This window comes from Hordeum vulgare, chromosome 5H (assembly GCF_904849725.1).
Source record: "Hordeum vulgare subsp. vulgare chromosome 5H, MorexV3_pseudomolecules_assembly, whole genome shotgun sequence".
In the NCBI taxonomy this organism is placed as follows: domain Eukaryota; kingdom Viridiplantae; phylum Streptophyta; class Magnoliopsida; order Poales; family Poaceae; genus Hordeum; species Hordeum vulgare.
Genome location: NC_058522.1, coordinates 536815982 through 536829907, shown reverse-complemented (window position 1 = coordinate 536829907; position 13926 = coordinate 536815982).

The following is a 13926-nucleotide window of genomic DNA, read 5'->3' as shown; positions in this document are numbered from 1 at the left end:
AAAAACCATGGAGGTATGTGGTCGGGCTGCCGTGGCAAAAGTTGTCTCAAATCAGCCCTAATAGCTCCATATATATATTAGGAGGGGAGGGGAGGCTTGCCTTGAGGCTCAAGGAGCCCCAAGGGCTGCGCCACCAAGGGGAGGAGGAGTCCTCCTCCAATCCTAGTCCAACTAGGATTGGAAGGTGGAGTCCTTCTCTTCTTTCCCACCTTTCCTTTTTTTTTTCTCTTCTTTTGGATTTTCTTTCTCTCTTGCGCAAGACAGCCTTGGGCTGACCCTAACTACTTGGTGCGCCACCCCCAAGGTCCTTGGGCCCTCCCGGGTGGGTGGTCCCCCCTCCCGGTGAAGATCCAGAACCCATTCGTCATTCCCGGTACATTCCCGGTAATGCCCGAAAACCTTCCGGTAACCAAATGAAGTCATCCTATATATCAATCATCGTTTCCGGACCATTCCGAAAACCCTCGTGATGTCCATGATCTCATCCGGGACTTCGAACAACATTCGGTAACCAACCATATAACTCAAATACGCATAAAACAATGTCGAACCTTAAGTGTGCACACCCTGCGGGTTCGAGGACTATGTAGACATGACCCGAGTGATTCCTCGGTCAATATCCAATAGCGGGACCTGGATGCCCATATTGGATCCTACATATTCTACGAAGATCTTATCGTTTGAACCTCAGTGCCAAGGATTCATATAATCCCGTATGTCATTCCCTTTGTCCTTTCGGTATGTTACTTGCGTGAGATTCGATCGTCAGTATCCGCATACCTATTTCAATCTCGTTTACCCGCAAGTCTCTTTACTCGTTCCGTAATACAAGATCCCGTAACTTACACTAAGCTACATTGCTTGCAAGGCTTGTGTGTGATGTTGTATTACCGAGTGGGCCCCGAGATACCTCTCCGTCACACGGAGTGACAAATCCCAGTCTTGCTCCATACTAACTCAACTAACACCTTCTGAGATACCTGTAGAGCATCTTTATAGTCACCCAGTTACGTTGCGACGTTTCATACACACAAAGCATTCCTCCGGTGTCAGTGAGTTATATGATCACATGGTCATAGGAACAAATACTTGACACACAGAAAACAGTAGCAACAAAATGACAGGATCAACATGCTACGTCTATTAGTTTGGGTCTAGTCCATCACATGATTCTCCTAATGATGTGATCCCGTTATCAAGTGACAACACTTGCCTATGGTCAGGAAACCTTGACCATCTTTGATCAACGAGCTAGTCAACTAGAGGCTTACTAGGGACAGTGTTTTGTCTATGTATCCACACATGCACTGTGTTTCCAATCTATACAATTATAGCATGGATAATAAACGATTATCATGAACAAAGAAATATAATAATAACTAATTTATTATTGCCTCTAGGGCATATTTCCAAGAGTCTCCCACTTGCACTAGAGTCAATAATCTAGTTCACATCACCATGTGATTCCAACGAATCCAACACCCATATAGTTATGGGGTCTGATCACGTCTTGCTCGTGAGAGAGGTTTTAGTCAATGGTTCTGAAACTTTCAGATCCGTGTGTTCTTTACAAATCTTTATGTCATCTTATAGATGCTGCTACTATGTGCTATTCAGAAATACTCCAAATATCTACTCTACTATACGAATCCGTTTCACTACTCATAGTTATTCGGATTAGTGTCAAAGCTTGCATCGACGTAACCCTTTACGACGAACTTTTTAACCACCTCCATAATCGAGAAAAATTCCTTAGTCCATCAGTTACTAAGGATAAATTTTGACCGCTGCTAGTGATTCAATCATGGATCACTCTCTGTACCTCTCAACAGACTTTGAGTCAAGGCACACATCAGGTGCGATACCCAGCATGGCATACTTCAGATTCTACGGCGAAGGCATAGAAGACGACCTTCGTCTATTCTCTTTATTCTGCCGGGGTCGGGTTTTGAGTCTTACTCAAATTCACACCTCACAACGCAACCAAGAACTCCTTCTTTGCTGATCTATTTTGAACTCCTTCAAAAACTTGTCAAGGCATGCATCTTGTTGAAACTTCTATTAAGCGCTTTCGATCTATCTCCATAGATCTTTGATGCTCAACGTTCAAGTAGCGCAATCCAGGTATTCCTTTGAAAAACTCCTGTCAAACAACCTTGTATGCTTTACAGAAATTCTACATTACTTCTGATCCACAATATGTCAACCACATATACTTATCAGAAATTCTATAGTGCTCCCACTCACTTCTTTGGAAATACAAGTTTCTCATAAACCTTGTACAAACCCAAAATCTTTGATCATCTCATCAAAGTGTATATTCCAACTCCGAGATGCTTGCACCAGTCCATTGAAGGATCGCTGGAGCTTGCATACTTGCTAGTATCTTGAGGATCGACAAAACCTCCTGGTTGTATCACATACAATGTTTGCTCAAGGAAACCGTCGAGGAAACAATGTTTTGACATCCTATGTGCAATATTTCATAAATAATGCAGCAACTACTAACATAATTCTAACAGACTATTAGCATCGCTACGAGTGAGAAAGTCTCATCATAGTCAACTGTTTGATCTTGTCGGAAACATCTTTGCGACAAGTCGAGCTTTTCTTAATAGTGACTTATCACCATCATCGTCTGTCTTCCTTTTAAAGATCCATCTTTACTCAATAGTCCTATGACCATCAAGTAGTTCTTCCAAAGTCTACACTTTGTTTTCATACATGGATCCTCTCTCGGATTTCATGGCCTCCTGCCATTTGTCGGAATCCGGGCCCACCATTGCTTCATTCATAACTCGTAGGTTCACTGTTTCTCAACAACATGACCTCCAAGACAGGGTTACCGTACCACTCTGCAGTAGTACGCGACCTTGTCAACCTACGACGCTTGTAGTAACTTGATCCGATGCTCGATGATCACCATCATCAGCTTTCACTTCAATTGGTGTAGGCGCCACAGGAACAACTTCCCGCGCCCTGCTACACACTGGTTGAAGTGATGGTTCAATAACCTCATCAAGTTCTACCACCCTCCCACTCAATTCTTTTGAGAGAAACCTTTCCTCGAGAAAGGATCCGTTTCTAGAAACAAACATTTTTCTTTCGGATCTGAGATAGGAGATGTACCCAACTGTTTTGGATATCCTATGAAGATGCATTTATCCGCTTTGGGTTCGAGCTTATTAGACTGAAACTTTTTCACATAAGTGTCGAAGCCCCAAACTTTCAAGAAACGACAGTTTAGATTTCTCTAAACCTCAATCTATACTGTGTCATCTCAACGGAAATACGCGGTGCCCTATTTAAAGTGAATGCGGTTGTCTCTAATGCATAACCCATAAACGATAGTGGTAATTCGATAAGAGACATCGTAGCATGCACCATACCAAATACTGCGTGGCTATGACGTTCAGACACATCATCACACTATGATGTTCCAGGTGGCATGAACTGTGAAACAATTTCCACATTGTCTTAACTGCGTACCAAAACTCGTAACTCAAATATTCATTTCTATGATCATATCGTAGACCGTTTATCCTCTTGTTACGACGAACTTCACTCCAAAACAGAATTGAACTTTTCAATATTTCAGACTTGTGATTCATTAAGTAAATACTCTTGTATCTACTCAAATCGTCATTGAAGTAAGAACATAATGATATCCACTGCGTGCCTCAGCACCCATTGGACTGCATACATCAAAATGTATCACTTCCAACAAGTTACTATCTTGTTTCATCTCAATGAAAACAAGGCCTTGCTCATGTGGTATGATTTGCATGTCACTAGTGAGTCAAAATCAAGTGAGTATAAAGATTCATCAGCATGGAGCCTCTTCATGCAATTTATACCAACATGACTCAAGCGGCAGTGCCACTAGTATGTGGTACTATCATCACTACCTCGTATCTTTTGGCACCAATATCATGAACATGTGTAACACTACGATCGAGATTCAATAAACCATTGAAGGTGATTATTCAAGCAAATAGAGTAACCATTATCCTCTGTAAATGAATAATCGTATTGCAATAAACACGATCCAATCATGTTCATGCTTAACGCAAGCACCAAATAACAATTATTTAGGTTTAACACCAATCCCGATGGTAGAGGGAGTGTGCGACGTTTGATCATATCAACCTTGGAAACACTTCCAACACGTATCGTCACCTCGCCTTTAGCTAGTCTCCGTTTATGTCGTAGCTTTCATTTCGTGTTACTAATCACTTAGCAACCGAACCGGTATCCAATACCCTCGTGCTACTAGGAGTACTAGTAAAGTACACATCAACATCTTGTATATCAAATATACTTCTTTCGACTTTTGCCAACCTTCTTATCTACCAAGTATCTAGAGTTGCTCCGCCTCAGTGACCGTTCCCCTCATAACAGAAGCACTTAGTCCCGGGCTTGGGTTTAATCTGGGGTCTCTTCATTAATGCAGCAACTGCTTTGCCGTTTCACGAAGTATCCCTTCTAGCCCTTGCCTTTCTCGAAACTTAGTGGTTTTACTAACCATCAACTATTGATGCTCATTCTTGATTTCTACTCTCGCAGTGTCAAACATCGCGAATCGCTCAAGGATCATTGTATCTATCCTTGATATGTTATAGTTCATCACGAAGCTCTCACAGCTTGGTGGGAGTGACTTTGGAGAACCATCACTATCTTATCTGGAAGATCAACTCCCACTTGATTCAAGCGATTATCGTACCTAGATAATCTGAGCACACGCTCAACGATTGAGCTTTTCTCCTTTACTTCGTGGACAAAGAATCTTGTCAGAGGTCTCATACCTCTTAAGAAGGGCACAAGCATGAAATCACAATTTCATCTCTTTAGAACATCTCTCATGTTCCGTGACGTTTCAAAACGTCTTCGGCGCCTTGCTTCTAAGCCATTAAGTATTTTGTACTGAACTATCGTGTAGTCATCAGAAACGTGTATGTCGGATGTTCACAACATCTACAGACGTCGCTCAAGGTGCAGCACACCGAGTGGTGCATTAAGGACATAAGCCTTCTGCGCAGCAACGAGGACAATCCTCGGTTTTACAGACTCGGTCTGCAGAGTTTGCTACTATCAACTTTCAACTAAGTTTTCTCTAGGAACATATAAAAAACAGTAGAGCTATAGCGCAAGCTACATCGTAATTCGCAAAGACCATTAGACTATGTTCATGACAATTAGTTCAATTAATCATATTACTTAAGAACTCCCACTCAAAAAGTACATCTCTCTAGTCATTTGAGTGGTACATGATCCAAATCCACTATCTCAAGTCCGATCATCACTTGAGTCGAGAATAGTTTCAGTGGTAAGCATCTCTATGCTAATCATATCAACTATACGATTCATGCTCGACCTTTCGGTCTCATGTGTTCCGAGGCCATGTCTGCACATGCTAGGCTCGTCAAGCTTAACCCGAGTGTTCCACGTGTGCAACTGTTTTGCACTCGTTGTATGTGAATGTTGAGTCTATCACACCCGATCATCACGTGGTGTCTCGAAATGAAGAAGTGTCGCAACGGTGCACAGTCGGGGAGAACACAATTTCATCTTGAAATTTTAGTGAGAGATCACCTCATAATGCTACCGTCATTCTAAGCAAGATAAGGTGCATAAAGGATTAACATCACATGCAATTCATAAGTGACATGATATGGCCATCATCATGTGCTTCTTGATCTCCATCACCAAAGCACCGACACGATCTTCTTGTCACCGGCGTCACACCATGATCTCCATCAACGTGTCACCATCGGGGTTGTCGTGCTACTCATGCTATTACTACTAAAGCTACGTCCTAGCAATATAGTAAATGCATCTGCAAGCACAAACGTTAGTTTAAAGACAACCCTATGGATCCTGTCGGTTGTCGTACCATCGACGTGCAAGTCGATATTAACTATTACAACATGATGATCTCATACATCCAATATATCACATCACATCATTGGCCATATCACATCACAAGCATACCCTGCAAAAACAAGTTAGACGTCCTCTAATTGTTGTTGCATGTTTTACGTGGTGACCATGGGTATCTAGTAGGATCGCATCTTACTTACGCAAACACCACAACGGAGATATATGAATTGCTATTTAACCTCATCCAAGGACCTCCTCGGTCAAATCGGATTCAACTAAAGTTGGAGAAACCAACACTCGCCGGTCATCTGTGAGCAACAGAGTTACTCATAGCGATGAAACCAGTCTCTCGTAAGCGTATGAGTAATGTCGGTCCGAGCCGCTTCGATCCAACAATACCGCGGAATCAAGAAAAGACTAAGGAGGGCAGCAAAATGCACATCACCATCCACAAAAACTTTTGTGTTCTACTCAAGATTACATCTACGCATGAACCTAGCTCTGATACCACTGTTGGGGAACGTCGTATGGGAAACAAAAAAATTCCTACGCGCACGAAGACCTATCATGGTGATGTCCATCTATGAGAGGGGATTTCCGATCTACGTACCCTTGTAGATCGCACAGCAGAAGCGTTAGTGAACGCGATTGATGTAGTGGAATGTCCTCACGTCCCTCGATCCGCCCCGCGAACTGTCCCACGAACCGTCCCATGATTCGTCCCACGATCCGCTCCGATCTAGTGCCGAACGGACGGCACCTCCGCGTTCAGCACACGTACAGCTCGACGATGATCTCGGCCTTCTTGATCCAGCAAGAGAGACGAAGAGGTAGATGAGTTCTCCGGCAACGTGACGGCGCTCCGAAGGGTTGGTGGTGATCTAATCTCAGCAGGGCTCCGCCCGAGCTCCGCAGAAACGCGATCTAGAGGAAAAACCGTGGAGGTATGTGGTCGGGCTGCCGTGGAAAAAGTTGTCTCAAATCAGCCCTAATAGCTCCATATATATATAGGAGGAGTGGAGGGGAGGCTTGCCTTGAGGCTCATAGAGCCCCAAGGGCTGCGCCACCAAGGGGAGGAGGAGTCCTCCTCCAATCCTAGTCCAACTAGGATTGGAAGGTGGAGTCCTTCTCTTCTTTCCCACCTTTCCTTTTTTTTCTTTCTCTTCTTTTGGTTTTTCTTTCTCTCTTGCGCAAAACAGCCTTGGGCTGACCCCACCTACTTGGTGCGCCACCCCCAAGGTCCTTGGGCCCTCCCGGGTGGGTGGTCCCCCCTCCCGGTGAAGATCCGGAACCCATTCGTCATTCCCGGCACATTACCGGTAATTCCCGAAAACCTTCCGGTAACCAAATGAAGTCATCCTATATATCAATCTTTGTTTCCGGACCATTCTGGAAACCCTCGTGACGCCCGTGATCTCATCCGGGACTTCGAACAACATTCGGTAACCAACCATATAACTCAAATACGCATAAAACAACATCGAACCTTAAGTGTGCAGACCCTGCGGGTTCGAGAACTATGTAGACATGACCCGAGTGACTCCTCGGTCAATATCCAATAGCGGGACCTGTATGCCCATATTGGATCCTACATATTCTACGAAGATCTTATCGTTTGAACCTCAGTGCCAAGGATTCATATAATCCCGTATGTCATTCCCTTTGTCCTTTCGGTATGTTACTTGCCTGAGATTCGATCATCAGTACCCACATACCTATTTCAATCTCGTTTACCGGCAAGTCTCTTTACTCGTTTCGTAATACAAGATCCCGCAACTTACACTAAGTCACATTGCTTGCAAGGCTTGTGTGTGATGTTGTATTACCGAGTGGGCCCCGAGATACCTCTCCGTCATACGGAGTGACAAATCCCAGTCTTGATCCATACTAACTCAACGAACACCTTCGGAGATACCTGTAGAGCATCTTTATAGTCACCCAGTTACGTTGCGACGTTTGATACACACAAAGCATTCCTCCGATGTCAGTGAGTTATATGATCTCATGGTCATAGGAACAAATACTTGACACGCAGAAAACAGTAGCAACAAAATGACACGATCAACATGCTACGTGTATTAGTTTGGGTCTAGTCCGTCACATGATTCTCCTAATGATGTGATCCCGTTATCAAGTGACAACACTTGCCTATGGTCAGGAAACCTTGACCATCTTTGATCAACGAGCTAGTCAACTAGAGGCTTACTAGGGACAGTGTTTTGTCTATGTATCCACACATGCACTATGTTTCCAATCAATACAATTATAGCATGGATAATAAACGATTATCAAAAACAAAGAAATATAATAATAACTAATTTATTATTGCCTCTAGGGCATATTTCCAACATTTCTGTCATGCTAGTTTCATCATGTTCATGTGATTCGCGTTCGTTACTTTGATAGTTTGATATGTGGGTGGACCGGCGCTTGGGTACTTCCCTTATTTGGACAAGCATCCCACTTATGCTTAACCCCTCTCGCAAGAATCCGCAACTACGAAAGAAGAATTAAGACAACGTCTAACCATAGCATTAAACTAGTGGATCCAAATCAGCCCCTTACGAAGCAACGTATAGACTGGGGTTTAAGCTTCTGTCACTCTATCAACCCATCATCTACTTACTACTCCCCAATGCCTTCCTCTAGGCCCAAAGATGGTGAAGTTTTATGTAGTCGACGTTCACATAACACCACTAGAGGAAAAGACAACATACAGCATATCAAAATACCGAACGAATACCAAATTCACATGACTATTATCAGCATGACTTATCCCATGTCCTCAGGAACAAAAGTAACTACTCACAAAGCATAATCATAATCATGATCAGAGGTGTAAGGAATAGCATCAAGGATCTGAACATAAACTCTTCCACCAAGTAATCCAACTAGCATCAAGTACAAAGAGTAATCAACACTACTAGCAACCTTACAAGTACCAATCGGAGTCGCGAGACGGAGATTGGTTACAAAAGATGAACTAGGGTTTGGAGAGGAGATGGTGCTGATGAAGATTTTGATGGAGATGACTCCCCTCCGACGAGAGAGTGTTGGTGATGACGATGACGACGATTTCCCCCTCCGAGAGGGAAGTTTCCCCGGCAGGATCGTCCTGCCGGAGCTCTAGATTGGATCTGCTCAAGTTCCGCCTCGTGGCGGCGAAGAATCCACGAAAAAGCTCCACCCTAATTTTTTTTCTGGACGAAACCCTTCATATAGCAATAGAGGGGGCCAGTGGGCCGCCAGGGTGCCCACAAGCCCTATAGCCCCCACCAGGGGGGCGGCGGCTACCAGGCTTGTGGGACCCTGGTAGCTCCCCTGTGGTACTTCTTTCGCCCAGTATTTTTTATATATTCCCAAAAAATTCCACGTTGATTTTCAGGGCATTTGGAGTTGCGCTGAATAGAGACTCAGACTTGCTCCTTTTCCAGTCCAGAATTCCAGTTGCCGGTATTCTCCCTCTTCAAATAAACCTTGCAAAATAAGAGAGAAAAGGCATAAGTATGGTACCACAAAGTAATATAACAGTCCATAAAGCAATAAATATCAACATGAAAGCATGATGCAAAATGGACGTATCAACTCCCCCAAGTTTAGACCTCGCTTGTCCTCAAGCGAAAACCAAGATCCATAAACATGTCCACATGTTTAGGGGTGAAGGTGTCGATAAAACATAATACGGACATGAGGGCATCATGATCACACATAGAACAACAATACATCATAAAGATTCTTATGGGAAAGTAACAATTCCTTCACAAAGCAAAGTATGAAGCAAAAACCTTGCCGAGAAGTAGCCAACAAAAGTCCATAGTCATTGAAGCAGTTGCAATTTATCATAACATCAGAAAGAGTCAAATAAGAGCTTGTAAAGCAAACCCACATACTCAATCATCTCTTTTGTTTTCCACAATTGTTACAACTCACGTGGTACTCATGGTATCAAAGTTTCAGCTGGACACAGAGAAAGATAGGGGCTTATAGTTTTTCCTCCCAACCATTTACCTCAAGGGTAAAGTCAATAATAATAAAGCATAAGTACTCACCTCCAAGTTGATATATGAATATAGATCTTTCCCTAGCTTGTGACGGTAGCCAAGACAAAGGCAAAATAAGGAATTGGTGAAGATCACCATGACTCTCTTTCAAGGGAAAAAAGTAAAGGTACACGATAGGCCCTTTGCAGAGGGAAGCAGAGGTTGTCATGCGCTTTTGAGGTTAGGATGCGTGTCCTCTTAGTGCGGAGAAACGTCACTTTATATTGCCCCTCTGATAAAGAACTTTATTATGCAGTCTCTCGCTTTTATGTCTTCCTCATCACAGGTTCGTACAAAGCTTATTTTCCACACACTAATAGATCATACATATTAGAGAGCAATTTTTATTGCTTGCGCCGATGACAACTTACTTGAGGGATCTTATTCAATCCATAGGTAGGTATGGTGGACACTCATGGGAAAACTGGATTGAAGGTTTATGGATGCACAAGTAGTATCTCTACTTGGTGCGGGAGTTTTGGCTAATATGAGGTGGAAGCAATCGTCACATGCTAAGGGATCTCTAGGCATATAACATTGTTTGGAACCAAGAAAACACAAGTCATTATGTTTTCTTCCTTGTCCAACATCTACTTCTAAACATGTAATAGTTTGGTGAGTGCTCACAATTGTAAAAAGTGTCTAAGATGATATATTTATATGTGAACCTATCTTTCCTTATTACTTCTTATTAATTGCAACAACGACTGGGGTCTATGTTGGTCTATTCTCAACAAGTTTCGATCATCATACTTGTCATATGTGAAGCTATCACTTTCCATAAGATCTTCTCATGATCTTTCATGCTATCATTCTTTTCATACTTTTGATCATGGCACAAAACAAAGCCCTTGACTAAGATACTCTTTATTATATAGCTCGCAAGCTCGAATACATCAGGGGAGACACAAAGCAAAAGACTCAAACTGAACACTAAAGACTTATTCCACTAAGAGAAGAAATAAAAACTAAAAAGGAAAGAACTAAAACAAAGGTAAAAGCAAAAGATATAAAGGTGATACGATACCAGGGCAACTCCCCCAAGCTTGGCAAAAGCCAAGGGGATTGCCCATACCAATGCTTAGTTGTCTTCCTTTGGTGGTGATGGTGGTGGTGTTGTTGAAGTAGTCTGATCCTCCGTCTTCCAGGGCATAGGTGCTCCATCATGGCAGGATGAACGAGTCGTCGGAATCCTCAAATCTGTAGCCAACCGTATTTACTTAAATCTATACTCATACTCACAGTTTTGGTTCTGCAGGTCATAGATCTGGCCCTGAAGTTGATCAACCCTGTCATAGAGCCTGGAGAGGTGCTTCCCAATGTGAATGGCATCCATCTTGTGATTGTTGGTGAACTCCATGATCATCATGTGGTTGGTGTTGAGTCCACGCTCCACCATCCCTTGGCACTTGAAGACTTGTTGCTCCATTGCTTCGAGCCTCGTCTCCATGCATCCGGTCTTCTTAGGCCCCTCAACATCACGGATGTGCAACATCCCCTCACTCATCTTGATAGATTGAGGGTGTTTCAACACTTCCATGAGGTAGGAATTGATGACCTTCTCGAAGATCTTGTCCTTAGGAGCTTTTGGGGAAGTCATGACGATCTAAATCTGCGACACAAACAGGCTTGAAACAAAAATAGAGGAAAACTGCACGATACGGAGATCAAAACCCTCGGGCGTATATAATGATTTTTTCTGGACCAGAAGGAGTGCTCCGCAAGAAGACGGAGTCCGGGAGGCACACGAGGTGCCCACAAGCCCTCTAGCCACTGCCAGGGGGGTAGGTGGCGGTTACCAAGCTTGTGGCCGCCTCGTGCGCTCTCCAGACTACTTATTATTTTTCTAATTTTCCAAAAATTCCAAAACGGAGGAAATTTCCTATTGGAAAAGTTTTGGAGTCCAATTACTTACCGAAACACATACCTCTTCGTTTTCAGGGTCAGAAACAGGCTGATAAATGATACGTCTCCATCGTATCTACTTTTCCAAACTCTTTTGCCCTTGTTTTGGACTCTAATTTGCATGATTTGAATGGAACTAACCTAGACTGACGTTGTTTTCAGCAGAATTGCCTTGGTGTTGTTTTTGTGCAAAAATCAAAGTTCTCCAAACGTCCTGAAAATTTACGGAGATTATTTTTAGAAAATATAAAAAAATACCTGCGCAAAGATCCACCTGAGGGGGTGGGCCAGTGGGCCACAAGCCCTCAAGCCGCCACCCCCTGGTGGCGGATGGCAAGCTTGTGGGGCCCACGTGGCTCTGCCGCCCCCAATCTCAGCACTATAAATTCACTTTCGTCCCAGAAAAAATAAAAAGAGAAGATTTCGTCGCGTTTGCGATACGGAGGCGCCGCCACAACCTGTTCTTCATCTGGAGGGCAGATCTGGAGTACATTTTGGGCTCCGAAGAGGGGAAATCGTCGCCATCGTAATCATCAACCTTCTTCCCTCTCCAATTCCATGAAGCTCTTCATCGTTCGTGAGTAATCTATTCATAGGCTCGCTGGGCGGTGATGAGTAGGATGAGATCTATCATGTAATCGAGTTAGTTTTGACGGGGATTGATCCCTAGTATCCACTATGTTGTGAGATTGATGTTGCTACTACTTTCCCATGCTTAATGCTTGTCACTAGGGCCCGAGTGCCATGATTTCAGATCTGAAATTATTATGTTGTCACCAATATATGCGTGTTTTAGATCTGATCTTGCAAGTTGAAGTTACCTACTATGTGTTATGATCCGGCAACCCCGGAGTGACAATAACCGGAACCACTCCCAGTGATGACCATAGTTTGAGGAGTTCATGTGTTCACCAAGTGCTAATGCGTTAGTCCGGTTCTTTATTAAAAGGAGAACCTTAATATCCCGTAGTTTCCTTTTGGACCCCACTGCCACGGGAGGGATGGACAATAGATGTCATGCAAGTTCTTTTCCCTAAGCACGTATGACGACACACGGAATGCATGCCTACATCACATTGACGAACGGGAGCTAGCCACATATCTCTCCGTGTTATAACTGTTGCATGATGAATATCATCCAAACAAATCACCGACCCATTGCCTACGAGTTTGTCCTACTGCTGCTGTTACTTGTCTTGCTCTGCTGCTGTTACTTGTCTTGCTCTGCTGCTACTGTTGCTACTACTGTCGCTTGCTACTGTTGCTACTTGCTACTGCTGTCACTACTGTTGTTCCTTGCCGCTGCTATTACTCGTTACACTGTGCTACCTGCTACAATCTTGATTCGCTCGGCGTTGACGGGAAAAGACAATTTCCGTCAACGGGCAACTTGGCGCCATTGATACGACAGTTAGGAATAGTCTGCCGTCAACAGATCGTTTCTGACACCGTTGCTATCATACAACTTTGCTGCTGATACTTTGCTTGCAAATACTAATATTTCAGGTGTGGTTGAATCTGACACATTCAGCTTCTAATACTCGAGAGTGTTCTCTCACCTCCTGTTGGCGATCAACAAATTTGGGTCGAATACTCTACCCTCGAAAACTGCTACGATCCCACGCACTCGTGGGCCGTCAACAACATTCTTCTAGTTTCAATTGTCGGAGAGTGCTAGCAGCATTCTTCTGGTGCTATTGCAGGGGAAGGTCTGCTGTCACGGAGTCAATAAACATCCCTTATGTACTCCTCTGGAGTCCTATAAGCCCATAGTGCATCGTCAAGTTTGCTAGACCAATTCTTTCGAGATCTATTGGCAGTCTTTTGTAAGATAAATTTGATCTCCCTATTACTCAACTCCACTTGACCACTAGACTGAGGATGATAAGGAGATGCAACTCTATGGTTGACATCATACTTAGCAAGCATCTTGCATAAAACACCATGAATGAAGTGCGAACCGCCATTAGTCATCAAATATCTAGGGACTCCAAATCTTGGGAAAATGACTTCTTTAAGCATCTTAATAGAGGTGTGATGATCAGCATTTCTAGTGGGGATAGCTTCTACCCACTTAGTGACGTAATCCACAGCAACTAAG